At 44.1% G+C, this 21910-nt stretch overlaps 1 long non-coding RNA gene and 1 other non-coding gene across 2 annotated transcripts; both read right to left on the bottom strand.

Annotated features, from left to right (window-relative positions):
- Positions 1-626: 626 nt before the first annotated feature.
- LOC116274578 lies at positions 627-21882 on the bottom strand. Its single transcript, XR_004183354.1, has 3 exons — positions 21802-21882; positions 18329-18411; positions 627-969 (listed from the first exon to the last, which is right to left on the bottom strand). It is a non-coding gene; the product is annotated as an uncharacterized LOC116274578 (long non-coding RNA).
- LOC116274688 lies at positions 2211-2317 on the bottom strand. The gene has a single exon (XR_004183472.1). It is a non-coding gene; the product is annotated as a U6 spliceosomal RNA (small nuclear RNA).
- Positions 21883-21910: the final 28 nt, after the last annotated feature.

The raw sequence follows: 21910 nt of genomic DNA, 5'->3' as shown, positions 1-21910 counted from the left end.
GACTTTTTTTTTGAGACGGAGTCTCGCTCTGTCGCCCAGGCTGCAGTACAGTGGCGCGATCTCAGCTTACTGCAAGCTCCGCCTCCTGGGTTCACGCCATTCTCCTGCCTCAGCGTCCTGAGTAGCTGGGATTACCACCACCACGTCCGGTTGATTTTTTGTATTTTCAGTAGAGATGGGGTTTCACCATGTTAGCCAGGATGGTCTCGATCTCCTGACCTTGTGATCTGCCCGCGTCAGCCTCCCAGAGTGCTGGGATTACAGGCATGAGCCACCACACCTGGCCACACCTGACTAACTTTTAAAATTCTTTTTTGTTGAGATGGGGTCTCACCACGTTGTCCAGGATGATCTTGAACTGGCCTCAAGTGATTCCCGTACCTCAGTCTCCCAAAGTGTTGGGATTACAGGTGTGGCCAGGTGTGGTGCCTTATGCCCAGCACTTTGGGAGGCCGAGGCTGGCAGATTGCTTAAGTCTAGGAGTTTGCAACAAGTCTGGGCAACATGCTGAAACCCTGTCTCTACAAAATATACAAAAATTAGTCGGGTGTAGTGGAGCTGATATGGGAGGATCACTTGAGTCAAGGAGGTTGAGGCTGCAGTGAGCCGAGATTGCTCCACCACACTCCAGTCTGGGTTATAGCACAAGACCCTGTCTCAAAGTTTTTAAAAAAGGGATGAGAGGTGTGAGCCACTGTGCTGGCCTGAAGTGGATCTTAAAAGTTGTCCTGCAATCCTGCCGTTTTCCCCGTGTCCCTTCACTCTCTTTATCTCCTAGAGATATAGTCTGCACCTTTTCCTCAAAGCTCCAGGTACTTCTCCTGAGTAGCCTTAAGTGAGACACAGAAGAAATCAGGAAAGACTTTCCACAAGCTCCCCCCACCACATCTACTCACCTCTCTGCATAGGTGCTCATACATATGTCTGCCTTCACTCATTTCTCAGCTCAGGCCTGCCCAGCAGATCTTTCTGTAATGACCAAAATATTATTTGTTGGTGCTGTCTAGTACTATAGTCACTAGCCATATGTGGCTATTGAACACTTGAAATATGGCTAGCACAACTTATTATTATTATTATTATTATTTTTGAGATGGAGTCTTGCTCTGTCATCCAGGCTGGAGTGCAGTGGCACGATCTCAGCTCACTGCAACCTCTGACTCCTGGGTTCAAGCGATTCTCCTGCCTCAGCCTCCCGAGTAGCTGGGACTACAGGCGTGTGCCAACACACCCAGGTAATTTTTGTATCTTTTTTTTTTTTGAGACGGAGTCTCGCTCTGTTGCCCAGGCTGGAGTGCAGTGACTGGATCTCAGCTCACTGCAAGCTCCGCCTCCCGGGTTTGCGCCATTCTCCTGCCTCAGCCTCCCGAGTAGCTGGACTACAGGCACTTGCCACCACGTCCGGCTAGTTTTTTGTATTTTTTAGTAGAGACGGGGTTTCACCGTGTTAGCCAGGATGGTCTCGATCTCCTGACCTCGTGATCCGCCTATCTCGGCCTCCCAGAGTGCTGGGATTACAGGCGTGAGTCACCGCACCCAGCCTAATTTTTGTATTTTTAGTAGAGATGGGGTTTTGCCATGTTGGCCAGGCTGATCTCAACCTCCTGACATCAGGTGATCTACCCACCTCGACCTTCCAAAGTACTGGGATTACAGGCATGGGCCACCTAGCACGCCCAGAAAAAATTTTGATTGTCTTGATTTTAAATTAATTTACACTTAAATAGCTACATGTGGCTGTCTACAAGGCAACATAGCTAGAGATGTTAGTGCCATCTAAGACCAACCCCTGCACTTGTATTCTGTGTGCCATTCTCTCTTACACTCTAGGGCATTGTTCCAACAATTGTTCCCTCTCCTGCTTTGTTCATTTTCCTTTGTTACAGAATCATTCTCCTCTGCATACAAATATATTGTCACATATTCAATTTTTTAAAAAGCCTCTTTGCTAGGTATGGCAGTTCATACCTGTAATCCAAGCACTTTGGGAGGCTGAGGCAGGAGGATCGCTTGAGCCCAGAGACTCAAGACCAGCATGGGCGATACTCCATTCCCAAGCTGGAGTGCAGTGGTGCAATCACGGCTCACTGCAACCTCAACCTCCTAGGTTCAGGTGATTCTCCCACCTCAGCCTCCCAAGTAGCTGGGACCATAGGCACACGCCACCACATCTGGCTAATTTTTGGTGTTTTTTTTCTATGTGCTTCTACAAATATATGAAACGTTTTATGAATGTGCGTGTCATCCTTGCACAGGGGCTGTGCTAAACTTCTCTGTATTGTTCCAATTTTAGTATAGGTGCTGCTGAAGCAAGCACTAATTTTTGTATTTTTTTGTACAGATGGCGTTTCACTATGTTGCCCAGAGTGGTATCAAACTCCTGGGCTCAAGCTCATAAAAAAATTAGCTGGGTGTGGTGCATGTGCCTGTAGTTCCAGCTACTCAGAAGGCTGAAATAGAAGGATCACTTGAGTGAAGGAGGTTGAGCCTGCAGTGAGCTGTGATCCCACCACTGCACTCCAACCTGGGTAAGCTCTGTCTCAAAAAATAATAATAAAATTACTTTCTCTTCGTATTTCCCTTTAGCTACCTTCAGCTTTTTGCTCCCTTCATAGCAAAAGTCCTCCAAAAGAATATTTTAATCATTGCTGACTCAAAGTTCTTTCCTCTACTCTCTCTTGAGCCCACTCAAATCATACTTCTGTCCCCACCATTCTGAACTGGCTCTTGTCAATGTCACCAGTGACTTCTCTATCACTAAATACAACGCAGTCCTTATCTTATTAAACACACAGTATCTGCAGCATTAACCCAGTAGTCATTCTGTCCTCATGAAACACATTCTCGACTTGGCTTCTTGGAAACCACCCTCTTTCTCTTCCTACTCCACTTGCTGCCCCTCCTCTGCTTGCTTCTCTGGTTCCTGCTCATCTTAACAACCTCAACATTTCCAAGTACAGTAGGGCTTCATCCCAAATCCTTTACTTGTGGGGAGTTCAGGGGGACTGGGTCTCATTCTGTGGCCCAGACAGGAGTGTAGTGGCGCCATCTCAGCTCACTGCACCCTCTGTCTCCCAGGTTCAAGCCATTCTCATGCCTCAACCTCCTGAGTAGCTGAGATTACAGCACCTGCCACCACACCTGGCAAATTTTTCTATTTTTGGTAGAAGCAGGGTTTTGCCATACTGGCCAGGCTGGTCTTGAACTCCTGGCCTCAAGTGATCCACTCACCTCAGCTTCCCAAAGTGCTGGAATTGCAGGCATGAGCCACCGTCCCCAGCTTCCAAATCCTCCTTTTTGTCCTCATTTCACCCTAAGTGATCTCACTCAGTACCATCTGTATCTTTACCCTGACCACTCCTCTGAATTCTAAATTCATACATCCAACAGCCTAGCTGGCATTTCAAACTCAAAGATGAGTAGGCATCTTAATCTTAATGTGTCCATACTGAACTCTTGGTCCTCCCCCTTAAAACCCATTGCTCCATCAGGAAGAATAGCTAATGGATGCAGGGCTTAATACCTACGTGATGGGATGATCTGTGCAGCAAACCACCATGGCACACGTTTACCTATGTAACAAACCTGCACATTCTGCACATGTACCCCTTAACTTAAAAGCTGAAGAAGGAAAAAAAAAAAGCCCACTGCTCCGACAGTCCTTTCCATCTCGATGAATGTTAACTCCATTCTCCAAGTTGCTGTGGCCAAAAGCCTTGGGTCATCTTTGACTCCTTTCTCTCTCACACATCACAATTCCAGTTCATCAGAAAATCCTTTTGGCTCTAACTTCAGAATATATTCCAAAACTTCCCTCTCCTCACCGCCTTCCACCCTCATGTACATTTCTGCAACAGCCTCCTCCTGGTTTTCTTCCTTCTGTCCTTGCCTCCCCATAGACTGCTTTCAGTACAGAAGCTAGAGTGATGCTTTTAAAATATGAGCCAAATCATCACCTTCATCTGCTCAGAAACCCTCACCGGCTCCCCTTCTGCTCAAAGAACTGAAAATGGTTTTCAAGGTCTTACACTATCTGGCCCTTTTCCCCTCTGTGTTAGCTTTCTAGGGCAGCCATAATAAAGTACCACAGATTGGGTGACTTAACCAACAGAAATTTATTTTCTCACAATTCTGGAGGCTGGAAGCCTGAGATGAAGGTGTCAACAGGATTGGCTTCTCTGGGGGCTTCTCCGCTTGGCTTATCGCTATAGATGGCTCTCTTCTCCCTGTGTCATCACATGGTCTTCCCTCTGTGCCCATCTGTGTCCTAATTTCCTCTTCTTGTGAGAAAATCAGTCATATTGGATTACGGCCCACCCTAATGACCTCATTTTAGGTCTTTAAAGACACTATGTCGAAACACAGTCATGTGCTGAGGTTCTGGGGCTTATGGCTTCAACACATGAATTCCAGGGAGACACCACTCAGCCCGTAACAACCTCCCTGACCTCACTTCCTCCCACTCTCCCACTCACGCCCTCCACTGGAGCCTCAAGGGCCACCTTGCTGTTCTCCAAACACATCAGACTTATTTCTGCCTCAGGAGCTATTCTCTATGCCCAAATCCTCTCTCCCCAGACAGTGGCAAGTCTTCCTCCTTCATTTCCTTTACATGTTTGCTCAAAGCTCACTACATCAGTGAGGCCTTTCCTGATCACTGTGAGTATTAACAGAATAGCAGGACACCAAGCTCCTAACCATACACAAATTTTCCACCTCCCCTTGCTCTGCTTAACTTTTCTCCACAGCCTGTATTGTTATATACCACTTTGGATATTTTCTTATTCACGTGTTTGTATTTTTAAAATCTCCGTCAACTTAGTAGGTGCTTATTAAATATCTGTCGAATTAGTGGATAAATAGGATACAGTCATTTGCCAAAAGGAATATATCCAAAGTTCAGCATCACAAAGGATCCAGCAACTGTAACCTATAAGGCACAGTTTAGACAACTCAGATATTTAGCTTTGAGAAAAAACAAAAGAAGCTTGAGGAAATACTGGATAAGTATTTTAACACTTCTAAAGGAGTGTCCTGTGGCCGAAAGCACAGTTTGTCTTTGCATTTGGTGTTACTCCATGGGACAGTGTTGGGATATAAGGACGGAAATGAAGAGAAGGTAAATTTTAGCTATATGTAACAACACACAAATTCTAGTGAAATGTTATATTTCCTGAAGCTGGCTCCTGATAATAGAAAGTAAGGAGGCAGAAACCAGATGATTGTCTCAAGAATATTGCAAGAGAGACACCTGCCTTGGTGGGAGGATCAAACAGTTGATTTCTGATTTGGGTTCCAACTCTAAGATTCTACAAAGATAACCCAACTTTAGATGAGGAAACTGTCACCACTTCATATAGTATGGCTGGTCTTAGCACCCCATTGTTTTTATGACTCAGGTCTAGCAAAGTGGCCATATCCTGGAAGCACCACAAGATGAAATGAGAAGTCAGGGGGACAAAGGCCAAGCTTTGCCAATAAATATTCAAATGACCGTATGCAAGGGACTTCATTTATCTGGCTCTCCAGTAAATCCTCAACAAATTAAAGACGTGGCCTAAATGACTACTTCATCCCTTTCAGTTGTAAACACTGTAATTCCAGATGTTTTTTCCTCAACTAACAGGAGCTGTGAAAAACAGGAGTTGTGAAAAAGAGACTTCAGATAGTCCCGGAGGCCAGACACAGTGACTCACTCCTGCAATCCCTGCACTTTGGGAGACTTGAGCCCAGGAGTTTGAGATCAGCCTGGGCAACAAAGTAAGACCCAATCTCTATGAAAAATTTGAAGGAATTAGCTGGGCATGGTGGTACCCACCTGTAGTCCCAGCTACTCAGAAGACCAAGGTAAGAGGATTGCTTGAGCCCTGGAGGTTGAGGCTGCAGTGAGCCATGATTATGCCACTGTACTCCAGCCTGAGCAACAGAGTGAGACCAGAGTGTCTCAAAAAACAAACAACAACAACAAAAACAGGCACAGAGTATATATTAAATGGGATGGGAAAGAAGGTACACTGGCATGTTCAGATTGAAGGAGAATCATGTTAAGTCACATCCTTCCTTCCTTACCAGAAGATTACATAAATGAGAGGAAAAACTTCTCTGGGCCAATTGTTCAACATCTTGTCTTCAAGCATGTGAAAGTGTAGAGAGCTCTGAGCTTGAAAAATCAGGATGAAACTGCTACTTAATCACAGACACCTTACAGAACTGCTTCTCACTCCCAAGGGTCCAGTAAAGCTTCAAGTTGTGCTGTGCTTCAGTTTATGGAGACTAAATCTTACACTGAATGAACATCACTGAAAACTAATTTCAAAAACAAGTCTACCTATGAGTGAGCACACATCGCAGTGCTTGCCCGAGCTTCTTTGTTTTGATTGATAAAATGTCTTCTGTGGATGTTTCCTAGGTGTTGAATTACTGAGACTAGTAAGACAGCATTAAAGACTTGAGTTACTCAAGCTTGGTTTCTAATATCTTTGTCTGCTTTTTTCTAGCTATAGTCTGTTTATGGCTTTTGGAGTTATTTAGAGATTTTGGTCAAAAAGCACCAAACAGGACTGGGCGCAGTGACTCACACCTGTAATCCCAGCACTTTGGGAGGCCAAGGCGGGTGGATCACGAGGGCAGGAGATTAAGACCATCCTGGCTAACACGGTGAAACCCCGTCTCTACTAAAAACACAAAAAATTAGCCGGGCATGGTGGCAGGCGCCTGTAGTCCCAGCTACTGAGGAGGCTGAGGCGGGAGAATGGCGTGAACCCGGGAGGTGGAGTTTGCAGTGAGCAGAGATCACGCCACTGCACTCCAGCCTGGCCAACAGAGCAAGACTCTGTCTCAAACAAAAAAAAAAAAAGAAAAAGAAAAAAAAAAAAGCACCAAACAATCTTGATACAACCTGATTTTAAAAATAGAAATTCCCAGTAGCTCCCAAGTAGTTAAGGCAGAAATGGTACAATCGACTAAGCAAATCTTTGACCTGTTTTCTTATGTTGGTCAAAAACTAGCATAAATTTGATATCTTTCAGGATTTAAGCCAGGGTAGAGCTAGTGCTCTGGAATGACCTGAAAACCAAGTGGTATAGTTTGGATATTTGCCCCTGTCGAAATCTCATGTTGAGGTGTAATCCCAGTGTTAGAGGTGGAAGCTGGTGGGAGGTGTCTGAATCATGCAGGTGGATCCCTCATGAATGGCTTGGGCCACTCCCTTGGTGATAAGTGAGATCTCCCTCTGAGTTCACATGAGATCTGGTCTCATTAAAAGTGTGGGGCAACACCCCCAACTGCTCTCTCTCTCCTGCTCATCACATGCGTTCACCATGTGCCGTGCCTGCTTCCCCTTTGCATTCTACCATGATTGAAAGCTCCCTGAAGCTTCACCAGAAGCCAAATAGATGCCAGCACTGTGCTTCATGTAAAGCTTACAGAAGTGTGGGGGAAATAGTCCTCTTTTCTTTACCAATTTACAAATCTCAGGTATGTCTTTATAGCAATGCAGGAACGACCTAACACAGAAAATTGGTACTGAGAAATGGGGGCATCACTATAAAGATATCTGAAAATATGGAAGTGATTTTGGAACTGGGCAGAGGTTGGAAGAATGAGAGCTCAGAAGACAGGAAGATGAGGGAAAGTGTGGAATTTCTTAGAGACTGGTTAAATGGTTGTCACCAAAAGCTGACAGAAATATGCACAGTGAAGTCCAGGCCTGCCACAGTCTCAGATGGAAATGAGAAACTTATTGGGAACTGGAGCAAAGATCACATGCGCTATGCCTTAGCAAAGAACTTGGCTACATTGTCTTCAGGCCCCAGGAATCTGTGTAAGTTTGAACTTGTGAGTGATGACCTAGGGTATCTGGCAGAAGAAATTTCTAAGCAGCAAAGCATTCAAGAATTGATCTGGCTGCTTCTAGCAGCCCAACTCAGATATAGGAGCAAAGAAGTGACTTAAAGCTGGAACTCATAAGGGAAGGACAGCATACAAGTTTGGAAAATTTGCAGCCTGGCCATGTGTTCGAAAAGATAAGCCCATTTTCATGGGAAGAATCCAATCAGGTTACAGAGCAAACCACTTGCTAGAGGTATTTGCCTAACTAAAAAGAATCCAGATAGTAATATCCAAGAAAATGGGGAAAAGGCCTTGAAGGTATTTAAGAGACCTTTGCAGCAGCCCCTTCCCTCACAGACCCAGAGGGCTAGGAAGAAAGAATGGTTTTGTGGGCTAGGCCCAAGGCCCCCCTGCCCTGCACAGCCTTGGAACACTGCTCTCCATATCCCAGCCACTCGAGCTCCAGCTGCGGTTCACAGGGACCCAGGTACAGCTTGGGCTGCCGCTTTGGAGAATGCAAGCCATAAGACTTGGAGGCTTCCACACAGTGTTATGTATGTAGGTGCACAGAATATAAGATTGAAGAATGCTTGGCAGCCTCAACTTAGATTTCAGAGGTTGTACAAGAAAGCCTGGGTGCCCAGGCAGAAACCTGTTGCAGGTGCAGAGACTCCAAAGACAACCTCTACTAGGGCAGTGACAAGGGGAAGTATGGTGTTGGAGACCCCACACAGAGTCCCCAGTGGGGCATGGCCTAGCAGAGCTGTGAGAAGGGGGCCCCTGCCTTCTAGGCCTGAGGATGGTAGATCTACCAGCAGCTTACACCTTGTGCCTAGAAAAGTCATAGCACTCAACAATCTGTGAGAGCAGCCACGAGGGCTGTACCCAGCTGCAAAGCCACAGAGGCAGAGCTGCCCATAGCCTTGGGAGCCCACCCCGTGCTCCAGTGTGCCCTGGATGTGGGACATGGAGTCAAAGGAAATTATTTCGGAGCTTTAAGGTTTAATGACTGACCTACTGGGTTTTGAAATTGCATGAAGACTATAGCCCCTTTCTTTTGGTTTCTCTGATTTCTCCCTTTTGGAATGGGAATATTTACCCAATGCTGGTTCTCCCATTATATCTTGGAAGTAAATAACTTGTTTTGATTTTACAGGCTCATAGATGGAAAGAGATTGAGTCTCAGATGAGACTTTGGACTTGGACTTTGGACTTCTGAGTTAATGCTAGAACAAGTCAAGATTTTTGGGGACTGTTGGGAAGGCATGATTATATTTTGAAATGAGAGAGGGACATGAGATTTGAGAGAGGCCAGGGGCAGAATGATATAGTTTGTATATTTATCTCCACCCAAATCTCATGTTGAATTGTAATCCCCCGTATTGGAGGCGGGACTGGTAGGAGGTGATAGGATCATGGGGGTGGATTTCTCATGAATGGTTTAGCACCATCTGTTTGTTGCTGTCCTTGTGATGAGTGACTTCTCATGAGATCTGGCTTTTTAAAAGTGTGTGGCACCATGCTCTGTCTTGTTGCTGCTCTGGTCATGTGACATCCCTACTCCCCCTTCACCTTCCATCATGATTGTAAGCTTCCTGAGGCCTCACCAGAAGCCAAGCAGATGCCAGCATCAGGTTTCCTGCAAAGCCTGCAGAATCATAAGCTGATTAAATCTCTCTCTTTTTTCTTGAGATGGAGTCTTATCCTGTGGCCCAGGCTGGAGTGCAGTGGCAGTATCTCTGCTCCCAGGCTCAAGTGATTCTCCTGCCTCAGCCTCCTGAGTAGCTAGGATTACAGGTGTGTGCCACCAGACCCAGCTAATTTTTGTATTTTTGGTAGAGATGAGGTTTTGCCATGTTGGCCAGGCTGGTCTCGAACTCTTGACCTAAGGTTGTCCATCCACCTCAACCTTCCAAAGTGCTGGGATTACAGGCGTGAGCCACTGCACCCAGCCTGTTTTCTTTATAAATTACCTAGTCTCAGATATTTATTTTTAGCAATGCAAGAATGCCCTAATATACCAACATTTGTGTTCTCACCATTTTTTTCTGTTTATAGCCATGTTATTTTACTGTTTATCTAAGAAAAGAACCCGGCCTGTCAGTATCTTTTATTAGACGGACAAACTCACCAGAATAAAGTGAGTATTAGGACCCTTGGTTCTGCAAGGTTTAGGTAACAGAATCTGTTTTTACTGATTGTTGGGAAACATAAATGATATTCCTTTTAGACTTGGCTCCCTAAACCTTTTCCTTGTTTTGCTTTTTGGTACAACAATGAGGGCTGCCAGGGCCACTTGACACCATTAGCAGTAGACGAATTTTTCAATAAGGACTAACAGAGGAAAACTATGGAAATTCTGATTTATTGTTTGGCCCAGAGAGTTCTCTATCTCCTCGTGCCCTTGCTCTCCATGTATACTTTATGAGACATTTCAGCAAAGGCATCTCTCAAAATTAATCCCATAGCTGTCTCCTTCAATTCTCCTCCTTGAAACTCTTCACCAATCTTCATACGGTCCTGGCCACTTCTTGAGGGCCCTCCCACCAGATGATTAAAGGCAATACAGTGAAGGAGAGTCCTATTCTGAGACTTGTCTTTGTAAACTTAGTGATCTTCTTCCTTTCCACTTATGAAAATTTAAAGAGAAGCACTCTCAAATGTGAACTGAATGCCGTCCCATTTCTCCCCCAAACTGGGAAGAAGCTGGTCATATACCTGCACATTTATATAATAAATATTCAAAGACTCTAATCTGGTATCTTCCATATAACACACACTTTAACTCCTATTTTAAACTTTCAAAAGGCTTTTTATGGCATCTTATGCCCTACTTTAAAATGTCTGTCAGCCTAATATTTCTACCTTTTTTCTTTATTAATTTATTTTCAAGGTCATGTGTGAAAACAACTTGCAGTGAAAAGAACCCATCTGCTTTGACAAAAATGTACACTATAAACCTTCACTTCTACAAGGGTCTAAAAAAAATCCAAGGGTTCAATTCGAATGCTTCCAAACCACGTTCCCTAAAGCATGCTTTGTGCAACACTAGGAGTCGATGCAGCAAACAAAAACAAAAAATGGGGAGGGGGCCAGGCAGGCACGGCGGTTCATGCCTGTAATCCCAGCACTTTGGGAGACCCAGGCGGGTGGAACACTTGAGGCCAAGAGTTCGAGATCAGTCAGCATGGTGAAACCCCGTCTCTTCTAAAATACAAAAATTAGCTAGGTGTGGTCGTGTGTGCGTGTAATTCCAGCACTTTGGGAGACTAAGGTGGGTGGATCACTTGAGGTCAGGAGTCCAAGACCAGCCTGGCCAACATGGTGAAACCGCGTCTCTACTAAAAATAAAAAATAAAAAATAAAAAATAAAATTAGCCGGGTATGGTGGCACACACCTGTAATCCCAGCTACTCGGGAGGCTGAGGCATGAGAATCATTTGAACCCTCGAGGCAGAGCCTGCAGTGAGCAGAGATCTTGCCACTGCACTCCAGCCTGGGGAACAGAGTGAGACTATGTCTAAAAAAAAGGAAAAAGAAAAAAGAAATGGGGAGAGGGAATGATGCTACATACCGAAGCTACCTACCTTCTTTAAAATTCAAAATGCAGATTATCATCTTAAAAAATTATATGCATCTTAAAGTGAAGATATTTGTTTAATTTTACTTAACCTCCTATTTCTCAAAGTTACTTGATTACAGACCTCTTTTTGGGTATGCATGCAACACCGAGCAACATACGACCGAGCTAGGGTTCCATGGTACATAGTTTGGAACTTGTGCTAGAAAATGTTACTCATTATTTTATAAGAAGTGTTATTCCAAGGCATCTATGCATTGGAGAATAAACTTGGTATGAAATATGACTCGATCCCTTCTCATACCGTATTTACAGGGTATGGTGGTTAACTTTATGTGTCCACTTGTCCCTTAGCCCATCCTGGGTTAAGGGATGCCCAGATAGCTGGTAAAATATTGTTTCTGGGCGAGTCTGTGAGAGTATTTCTGGAAGAGAATAGCATTTGAATCAATAGACTGGGTACCAAAACCCATCCTCACTGATGTGAGTGGGCATCATTCGATTAACAGAGCATAGGAATCATAAAAAAGGTAGAGGAAGGCAAATTTGCTCTCTCTTCTGAAGCTGGGACATCCATCATCTGCTCCTGCCCTTGACTTCAGAGCTCCAGGTTCTTGAGCCTTCAATACCAGCAGCCACTCTTCAGCCCTTCAGCCTCAGATGCAAGAATTACACTGGCTTTCCTGGTTCTTCAGCTTGCAGGGGGCACATGTTGGGACTTCTTGGCCTTTATAATCTCCTGAGCCAATTCCTATAAGAAGTGTCTTTATATATCTCTCTATATATCCCATTGGTTCTGTTGGTTTGGAAAACCCTAATACACAGGGCTATCTATAGCTCATCCCTCAAGTACTAAGTAAGTCTCCAAATGACTATCAGGTTCTTACAGACACAAAACATATATGCTTATTTTGTAATATCAAGTTGTTAACTTCATCTGAGTAGTTTTCAGCACATATGATGGGGATAAGTCATCAGTTATGACAGACAACTTCTAGAGTTACATCACCAATGTTCATCTATCACTCACCTTTCCTTCAAACTTTATACATCATATTCAAGTTAATTCCTATTGCACGTACCTCTGATTTCTACATACAAAATGAAAATTAAACTTATTATTTCCCTCATTAAAAAAAAAAAGATTTCAGGCTGGGTGCAGTGGCTCATGTCTGCAATCACAGCATTTTGGGAGGCTGAGGCAGGTGGATCACTTGAGGCCAGGAGTTCAAGACCAGCCTAGGCAATGGTGAAACCCCTATCTACTAAAATACAAAAAAAAAAAAAAAGAGACAAAAACCTAGCCAGGCGTATGTGCGCCTGCAATCCCACCCCTACTCAGGAGGCTGAGGCAGGAGCATAGCTTGAGTTTTGGAGGCAGAGGTTGCAGTGAGCCAAGATCACGCCACTACACTGCAACCTAGGCAAGACAGTGAGACTGAGACTCTGTCTCAAAAAAAAAAAAAGTTTTCAAATCACTTTTTCTCCTTTGCAGTTCAGCATTGTCACTAAAGGTGTCCAGGTAAGACAGAACTGGGTATAAACCCTCCCTTCTCTTCCCCTTACACTTTCACCTCTTCATTTGTGACATGCAGTGTTAACCCAATATAACTCATGAGTGTTCAGAGATCCCGTCTGTCCTCAGCTTGACACACTGTCATCTTTAGGCATCCTTATTAGTAATAAGGTGTCCTTGTGTGATTTTTTCACAAACTTTTCACAGACCCTATCTATGGTCATTCCTGGAACCCCTGGCACATTCTTCTTCCTTCTCTTCCTGATCTCAACTTTTTCATCCTCCAAATCTCCCTCTGCTTTGCCCGTGGACAAACTTCTAGAATTGTTAAAATGTCAGATCATGATCGGGAAATCTGTAGTGAGTAGTTGCCCACTGCTGCCCATTCCATCTGACCTAAATTCCTCAGCTCTTCTAACATTAAGACCTCTTCCTGGCCAGGCGTGGTGCCTCACATCTGTAATTCCAACACTTTGGGAGGCTGAGGCAGGCGGATCACTTGAGGTCAGGAGTTCGAGACCAGCCTGGCCAGCATGATGAAACCCTGTCTCTAACTAAAAAATACAAAAATTAGCTGGACGTGGTAGTGCATGCCTGTAATCCCAGCTACTCGGGAGGCTGAGGCAGGAGAATCACTTGAACCTGGAGGGTGGAGGTTGCAGTGAGCTGAGATCACACCACCGCACTCCAGCCTAGGTGACAGAGCGAGACTCAGTCTCAAAAACAAAACAAAACAAAATCTCTTCCTATAGCTAACTCCCATTTACCACCCCCAGCATGAACATTCTTGATGTATTTACATGGTTTCTCCTTGGAACTTCCTCTTTTTCTTCTTTCTTAATGGTTGCTATCAAATACCCTGAAAACAAAAACAAAAACAAAAAACCTCCTCTGAATGTCCCTTATTCACACTTTCAACGCTACAGGTCTGTAACTCTCATTTTCTTGTTAAAAAAATTTTTTTTATTATTATTATTTTTTCCAGATGGAGTCTTGCTCTGTTGCCAGGCTGGATGCAGTGGCATGATCTTGGCTCACTGCAACCTCTGCTTCCTGGGTTCAAGTGATTCTCGTGCCTCAGCCTCCTGAGTAGCTGGGATTACAGGTGCCTGCCACCATGCCCAGCTAATTTTTGTACTTTTAGTAGAGGCAGGGTTTCACCATGTTGGCCAGGCTGGTCTCAAATTCCTGACCTTAAGTAACCCACCTGCCTCAACCTCCCAAAGTGCAGAGATTACAGGTGTGAGCCATCACGCCGGGCCAAAATTTTTAAATTTTAAAAAATATATTTTATTTTTTGTAGAGACAGGGTCTCACTTTGTTGCCCAAACTGGTCTTGAACTCCTGGACTCAAGTGATCCTCCTGCCTCAGTCTCCCAAAATGCTGGGATTACAGGCACAAGCCACCATGCCCGATGCTTAATTTTCTTCTGATGAATTCACATATATATGCACAAATACTGTATGCTAAATTGTACTCACCGATGTACTTTTTTTCACTGTGCTTTTTTTTTCTTTTGCCCAGATATTTTTCTCATATAAACATTAGCTCCTTAATGGGAGCAAATGTCCCAGTCTTTTTTTTTATTCTCACCTATAGTGAGAATATAAACATTTTTTACTGATCCACCAATACTGAACCCTTTTGTTTCTAACAGTTATATTTACTTTAACTGAATAAATTACACATGGGACAAAAATGTTATTTGAGGGATGAAGTTGGGTGTTTGCTCAGGGACAAAGTTGATGGTGCCTTTGTGAATTTATCAAAAAGACCATCGCGATGGCTAAATAATAGAAGGCTAAATAATAAAAATTGTTTTATTGGCAATATCAGTTTGCAAACCCGGAAGATATAGTCTTCAGCATATGCCGAATGTGCTCTCTCTTCAAAGAGGGGAAGGACAAGTTGGGTTTCATGCCTCACAGGGCCCATGTCACACAATGGAGTCATACATATTCAGCAGGTTTGGAGGAAAAGATATACATATTTATGAGGGGAGCTGAGTGCATGGGCAATGGGTAAACGCGTATGTGACATACATCCCATATACACTTTGGGGCAGGGTTTTCGTGTTAAAATGAGGTAGAATTTGGCTCTTTACATCAAAAAGTGGACTACAGGACCCAAAGGCAGTTTGTGGACAGCCTCCATAAACTGGCTGAAACTGGCTTCAGGTCTGCAATTGCTTATCAGAAAAGAATGCTTGTAAGGGTGATCCTCAGTCCAATCAGAGTTGTAGTGGTCTGGGTTGTAAATCAGAGGATGGGTCTGATAGTTCCTATTATTAGGGAGTTTAGAGCCATAGAAATTGAGAAATTGGTCATGCCAGCCAGTCCCCGAACCCTAACCCTGTAGGTAACTTTGTTTCCTTAACCTTACAGTCCCTCTTAGGTGATAAAGGAGTGTCTGTTTTGGTATCCCAGCTCACAAATTGTTGGTTGGTTTGTGTGTTTGTTTCATCATTCAGGATGTTGTTTCACTAGGCAATGTGAACCTGAATTCTCAAGGCTTGTCAGACTGTAATGTTCCCATTCATTTTAGGTTCAGGTCATGCTTCTCTGGCCACAGCCTTCACTTGGATTTTAAAAGTCGAGTTACTCATCAAAGTCTCCAGGACATGAAAGACAATCCCCAGGTATGATTTGACTAGTGAAAAAGAGGTCCAGCTGCCTTGAAGCATAAGATCCCCTCAACTCCAATGTCTATCACTAGTATTCAGTGTTGGCAAGGATCCCAGGCCACAGAGCTGTGGCTTCCTGCAGCCGCTCTGGGGAGTGACTCTCCTGGAGCATGTGATGTGGCCTTCCATTGTGCAGGACCAGCCCAGTGGCATCCTTTCAACAGCTCTGGCAAGCAGCCTTTCCAAGCACTGTGCCATCTGAAAACAGGAGGCATTATCTTTCACATCCTAGGCACACGCCCTAGGGAGTGGTCAGGCTTTTGTCTAGTTCTCAGCAAACTAGCTGCAGCTCCATTCCTTACTCCCACACTCAAGAGAGATACTAGAAGTGAGAGTAGCCTGATATGATGCTAACCCTGAGTTGCTTTTATTTAAATTAAAATAAGAGTAAATCAATCAGGCATGGTGGCTCATGCCTAAAATCCCCAAATTTTAGGAGATCAGGGAGGGTGGATCATGAGTTCAGGAGTTCAAGACCAGCCTGGATAACATGGCAAGACCCCATCTCTACAAAAAGTACACAGATTAGCTGGACATGTTGGTGTGCACCTGTAGCCCCAGCTACTCTGGAGGCTGAGGTGGAGGATCACTTGAGTCCAGGAGGTAGAGGTTGCAGTGAGCTGACACTGTGCCACTGCTAACAATTAATTAATTAAATTAATAAATCATGCCACTTTGATTTATTTATTAAATAAATAAGAGCAAATCACTCACAAATTTAGAGCTTTTATTAGCAAAACGTTACTTAGGGAACCCAAATAAATAACATGGGGTTGACAGCCATTGTGCTAACTGGCAGCCCCTGGCAAAGTCAGCACAAGCTCAAAGCCAGGATTATGCTGGTCACTTAAGTGACAGCTATTGTGAATTGCTGTTCTCTCAAGAAAAAAGAACTGATTTCTGTGGTAAACCAGGCACTGTGCTGGGTACCTTTACAATTCATCACCACACCACCTAATGAAAGCAGCATTTTTCAGAAACTGTAGTGGTCAGGCTTTCTCAAGGCCTGAGTTCTTTCCCACCAGAGCATATTGTTGTCCTATTATCCAAAGTTCTCTCAGGAAAAGAACTGACGTAAGACCCACACGGCTCCATTAAATCTTCTGGCTACTTGATGGATTTTCATACTCCCTACGTCTGGGGTTGGTAGGTACTATCTTCTTTCTCCTCTCTTATTCTTCCTTTTTATTCCATAAAATACAGGAATATTCTTGTACATTAGTCCTTGCAGCAACCTTGGAATTACTACATTCCTCAAACAAGTTACGGAAGCCAGCTGCCAATATTGGTCCCTGCTTTAACAGTGAATTCTGTTGTTCCATAGAGTTACTACTGAAATACCTACGCCCATTTGTAAAATATAATTTAGTTGATCTGAAGGCTGTCTCTAAAGCAGTTTTATGTAGTTATTACAGAGAAGGACTAATTTTAAGACTATTTTATTGTTTAAAAAATATGTAAACATTTTATGGATGCACTAGTGAAGTAAAGACCAATAAATGAAGCAGTAACTTTAATAAAAGGGTAAGTAAAATGTCACATCCTCTGCCTATATTCAGGTCTGTTAGGTATGTGTAGTTAAACGTAGGTATGTTAGTTGATAAATATTTATTTAAGCATTTCTTTATGTCTACTCATTAAAAAGAAAGAAAAGAGTAAAAGAATCTTACTTTGTGAAAAACTGCCCACCACTGGGGGAAAGAATTTTATTATGCAAAGCTTCAATGTTATTTACAGTTTAGACTTCTGCAGATATTGAAGGCTGACGTTAAGATAAAGAAGTTAACCCTGTCCTGTCTTGGAGAAGGTAGAAAGAGATGAGAATGAATACAATTCGGGATCTAATTCTGGTCTTTGATGAGGAATCAGCATACAGTTTTGGGAGGAAAGACAGGTTAAGAGGCATGTGGAACTCTCAAACACATCACTGTGTCTGCCAACATAGATGATACGCAGCAAGGTCACATCTTCATGGAAAGCACGGTAATTTCCAACACTACCGGAAGTCTGGAGTGGCTAAATAATCCATATATTCAACTAGGAAGCAGCTAAAGAAATATCCTAGTTACCTAGGAAGCTTTCTGATTTCAAAAGGACATGAATACAAAGTAGAACGAATCCACTCCCAAGGACGGACATGAGAGTAGCTTAAAATGTGAGAATAATTTTAGGGGAATTTTAGGAGTTTGGTTATAGACTTATGTTCCCTTAAAATTCATATGTTGAAGCCCTAACCCCCGGTACCTTAGAACATGACTGTATTTGGGTAGGGCCTCTGAAGAGCTAATTAAATTAAGGTCACTGGGGTGGGCCTTAATATAATCTGACTGGTATTCTTATAAGAGGAGGAGATTAGGACACACAGAGACACCAGAGGTACTTGTGCAGAGGAAAGAACATGTGGGGACTTAGCAAGGGTGCAGCCATCTGCAAGCCAAGGAGACCTCTGAGGATTCCAATCCTACCTGCACCTTGATCTCAGACTTTTCTGGAACTGTGAGAAAATAAATTTCTTGGTTTAAGCCACTCAGTCTGTGATATTTTGTTATGGCAGCTTTAGTAAACTAATACAGATTTTAAATGTCAACAAATGTCAGTGTTTAAGCTTTGACAAAATTTTCTAAAGGAAAGTATAAAAGGTCATTTTCTTTCTTTTCAGAGCCTGATGATTGTGGGAGGGGTAAGCCAGCTGCATGGGGATCACCACGCAATACTCACGCAGGACAGAGAGAAAGCTGATCTCTTCCATTTCTTTTCCTTTTTTTTTTTTTTTTTTTCTGTTGAGTTGAATGATCTTCAAACTGCAAATGAAAGAACCATTGCTCATTGGAAATAAAGGCCAAAGATGAGTGACAGGATTATAGAATAAGTCTTAGCTGCTCTAAATCCAAGTCCTTACTTGTTATGTACCCCCACCCCCAAATTCATATGTTCAAGTCCTAACCCGACACTACCTCAAAAACGTGACCATATTTGGAGATAGGGTCAAACATGTAATTAAGGTTAAATGAGGTCATTAGCATGGATCCTAACCCAATATCTGGCGTCCTTATAAGAAGAGGAGATTAGGACACAGTAAAACACAAAGGGAAGACCATGTGAGAATACAGGGAGAATACTTGCAGATGGCTATCTGCAAGCCAAGGAGAGAGGCCTCAGAAGTAACCAACCCAGCCAAAACCTTGATTTCAGACTTCTAGCCTCCTGAAATGTGAGGAAATACATTTCTGGTGTTTGATCCACCCAGTCTATGGTAAGTTCCGGCAGCCCAACATGCTCATCTGGCTCAGACTTAACGATTGCTTTTGGTGATATTTATGGGGCACAGATAACAGCCTAAACACAAGACGACAGAAATGTGGCCCAGCAGACTATGCATAAAATAGAACTGGGATATCTGGACCAATTGGAGTCTGCAGTGGGATGGGGTTACTAAAACAGTCAAATGCAACATGAGGCTCCAGGCAGAGTGGTAGGCAGCATCTCCCATGCTGCAGTAGTCAGAGCACACGTGGAGTACTGTAAAAAGACACAGACAAACCAGAACACGTCTAGAGAATGGCCAAGGTGTGGAGGGAACCAGAAAACATGCCAATATGCAACTGTTGAAGGAAGTGCCTGTTTTACCTTGTGAAGAGGAGACTCTAGAGGAAGAAGCATGAAAACCACTGGCAAATGTGTAAAGATCTGAAGTGTGGAAAAGAATTATTCTGCTTGGTCACTGGGGATACAAGGATATCTCAGTGGGAGTTTAAAGGCGGGGGATGTGAGCTTTAAATGGGTAAGAACGTTCGAGTAACCAGAAATGCCCGAAGATAGAATGCACAGTCTGGAGAGCCGGTGAATATCTCACAAATGGAGACATTGAAACCTAGGATGGGGACGCTGTTGTAGGAATTCCAGCAGACAAGTGGCTGTTGGTTCCTTCCCCAACTCAGCAGGATTCTAACTAGGGATGTTCCTGCATTTGGTGCTTAGAGGATCTGGAAGATACCTCAGGGCAGGAAATGGCATTAAATGCAGAACAGAGGTACTGACTGAGAAGCAAAAAGCCATCAGGATCTCTGAGTAGTGAAGGAACTGGAGAACATGCAGGCAATGTCCATCATTCTGACGCAATCAGCAGCAAATCATCTTCCCCTAGGAACATCTTGACCAGGGAATGTGTCAGTGTGGTGAATCTCAACAGTGGAAAGAGAAACTGCTAAATCTAAGAACTTTAATTTTTATAGATTATGATCTCATCTCTACAATTTTGAATTTCATGCTCAATAAAAAGTCTCTTACTCTTAAACTAAAACTGCCTCCTCCTTCCCAGGGCTGGCTTCACAGGCATGCAACCCTGGGAAGTCTCACAGGCCCTGCGGTGGGAGGAGCCCCATGCTTGGTTTAAGGCTCTGCCATCGACATCTTAAAATTCTTTTTTTTTTTTTTTTTTTTTTTTTGAGACAGAGTCTCGCTCTATCGCCCAGGCTGAAGTGCAATGGCATGACCTTGGCTCACTGCAACCTCCGCCTCCCAGGTTCAAGCGATTCTCCTGCCTCAGCCTCCGGAGTAGCTGGGATTACAGGCATGAGAAACAACGCTCGGCTAATTTTTGCATTTTTAGTAGAGATGGGGGTTTCACCATGTCGGCCAGGCTGGTCTAGAACTCCTGACCTCAGGTGATCTGCCCACCTGGGCCTCCCAAAGTGCTGGGATTACAGGCATGAGACACCAGGCCCGGCCTTAAAATTCTTAATTTTGAAACAAAAGGTCTCACATTTGCATTTTGCAATGGACTCTGCAAAATTTGTAGCTTTGGGCCACCTTTCTCTTTGCATTCGGATGCCTTCTTTTTTGCCTTATTTGCTCATGCAGACCTGGAACAAATAGGGAATTGTGGTGGCTTTATGTGGTGTAGAAAGTGAACAACTGGGTTTGTCCTGTCACTTTAGGCTTTTCCCTGCTGTCCCAACTTCATGTCATTTACTTGCTGTTAGATTTGGGAGTTCATTAGTTTCACTTCCCTGATGTATAAATAGATAAATAGGAATCATAATAGTAACAGCTTCTTTGGCTTTCGTAGGAAGTAAAGGACATGAAGCATACAAACAAATACTGCATGACAACAAATATTTGCCCTTTTTTGTTGAGGACGTTCAAAGGACATTCAGGGGCAAAAGTAATCCAAGGGTCAAGATTGAATGCCGAGTGCAGGGAAAGCCACGAGACAACATTTAGGGGAGCTGGTACAGAAATGACGTCCCAGGAAGGAAATCTATACCCCACTGGCTGAGCCATCCTTCCCGGGCCTAGGCACCCTTGTCGCGGAATGAGCAGGGGAGAGAACGCAGGCTGCAGTGCAGCCCTCGGAAGGGCCAGGGCACTCCCTGGCTTCAGTCCTTCCCCACAAGCCCTGTGTGGCTTGGTGACTAATGCTACTTCAGGTCAAGAGCAGGGGATACATATGGGCAGTTCTAGAGTATTCTAAACTATCTAGACACTAACTGGACAGTGGACGGTTTGTGTTTAATCCAGGAGAAAGTGGCATGGCAGAAGGTTCATTTCTATAATTTAGGACAGACACAACGAAGAACAAGGGCAGAGTTTGAGGTCAGGAGTCCTCATTTACGGGGGTCGAATACGAATAATCTCTCCTAATTTTTCCTTCGTCCCCAACTCAGGCGGATGTTACATCCCTGCTTAACAACAACAAAAAAAGACCCCCGCCCCCCGCAAAATCCACACTGACCGCCCCCTTGAACAAAACAAAACCCAAACAAACAAAAACATAAGAAAGAAACAAAACCCAAGCCCAGAACCCTCTGCTTTCAAGAAGAAGTAAATGGGTTGCCCGCTTTTTTGCCAGGTCCTGCGCCTTTCTCCTTTGGTTCGTTCTAAAGATAGAAATTCCAGGTTGCTCGTGGCTGCTTTTGACGTTGCGGGTTAAAAAATGTGGCTTTTGCTGTCTCAACAAGCAAAGAAAATCCTATTTCCTTTAAGCTTCACTCGTTCTCATTCTTTTCCAGAAACGCCTGCCCCACCTCTCCAAACCGAGAGAAAAAAACGAAATGCGGATAAAAACGCACCCTAGCAGCAGTCCTTTATACCACACCCCCGGGAGGCCGGCGAGGTCGGATGATTCAAGCTCACGGGGACGAGCGGGAGCGCTCCCGACTTTTCTAGAGCCCCAGCGTCCTAGGACTCACCTTTCCCTGATCCTGCACCGTCCCTCTCCTGGCCCCAGACTCTCCCTCCCACTGTTCCCGAAGCCCAGGTGGGCCGTCGGCCGGGGAGCTGAGGAGGGCGCGTGTGGTG

Source organism: Papio anubis, chromosome 4, assembly GCF_008728515.1.
Source record: "Papio anubis isolate 15944 chromosome 4, Panubis1.0, whole genome shotgun sequence".
NCBI lineage: Eukaryota > Metazoa > Chordata > Mammalia > Primates > Cercopithecidae > Papio > Papio anubis.
The sequence above is the reverse complement of the archived record's forward strand: the minus strand, read 5'-3'. Positions and strand labels throughout refer to the sequence as shown.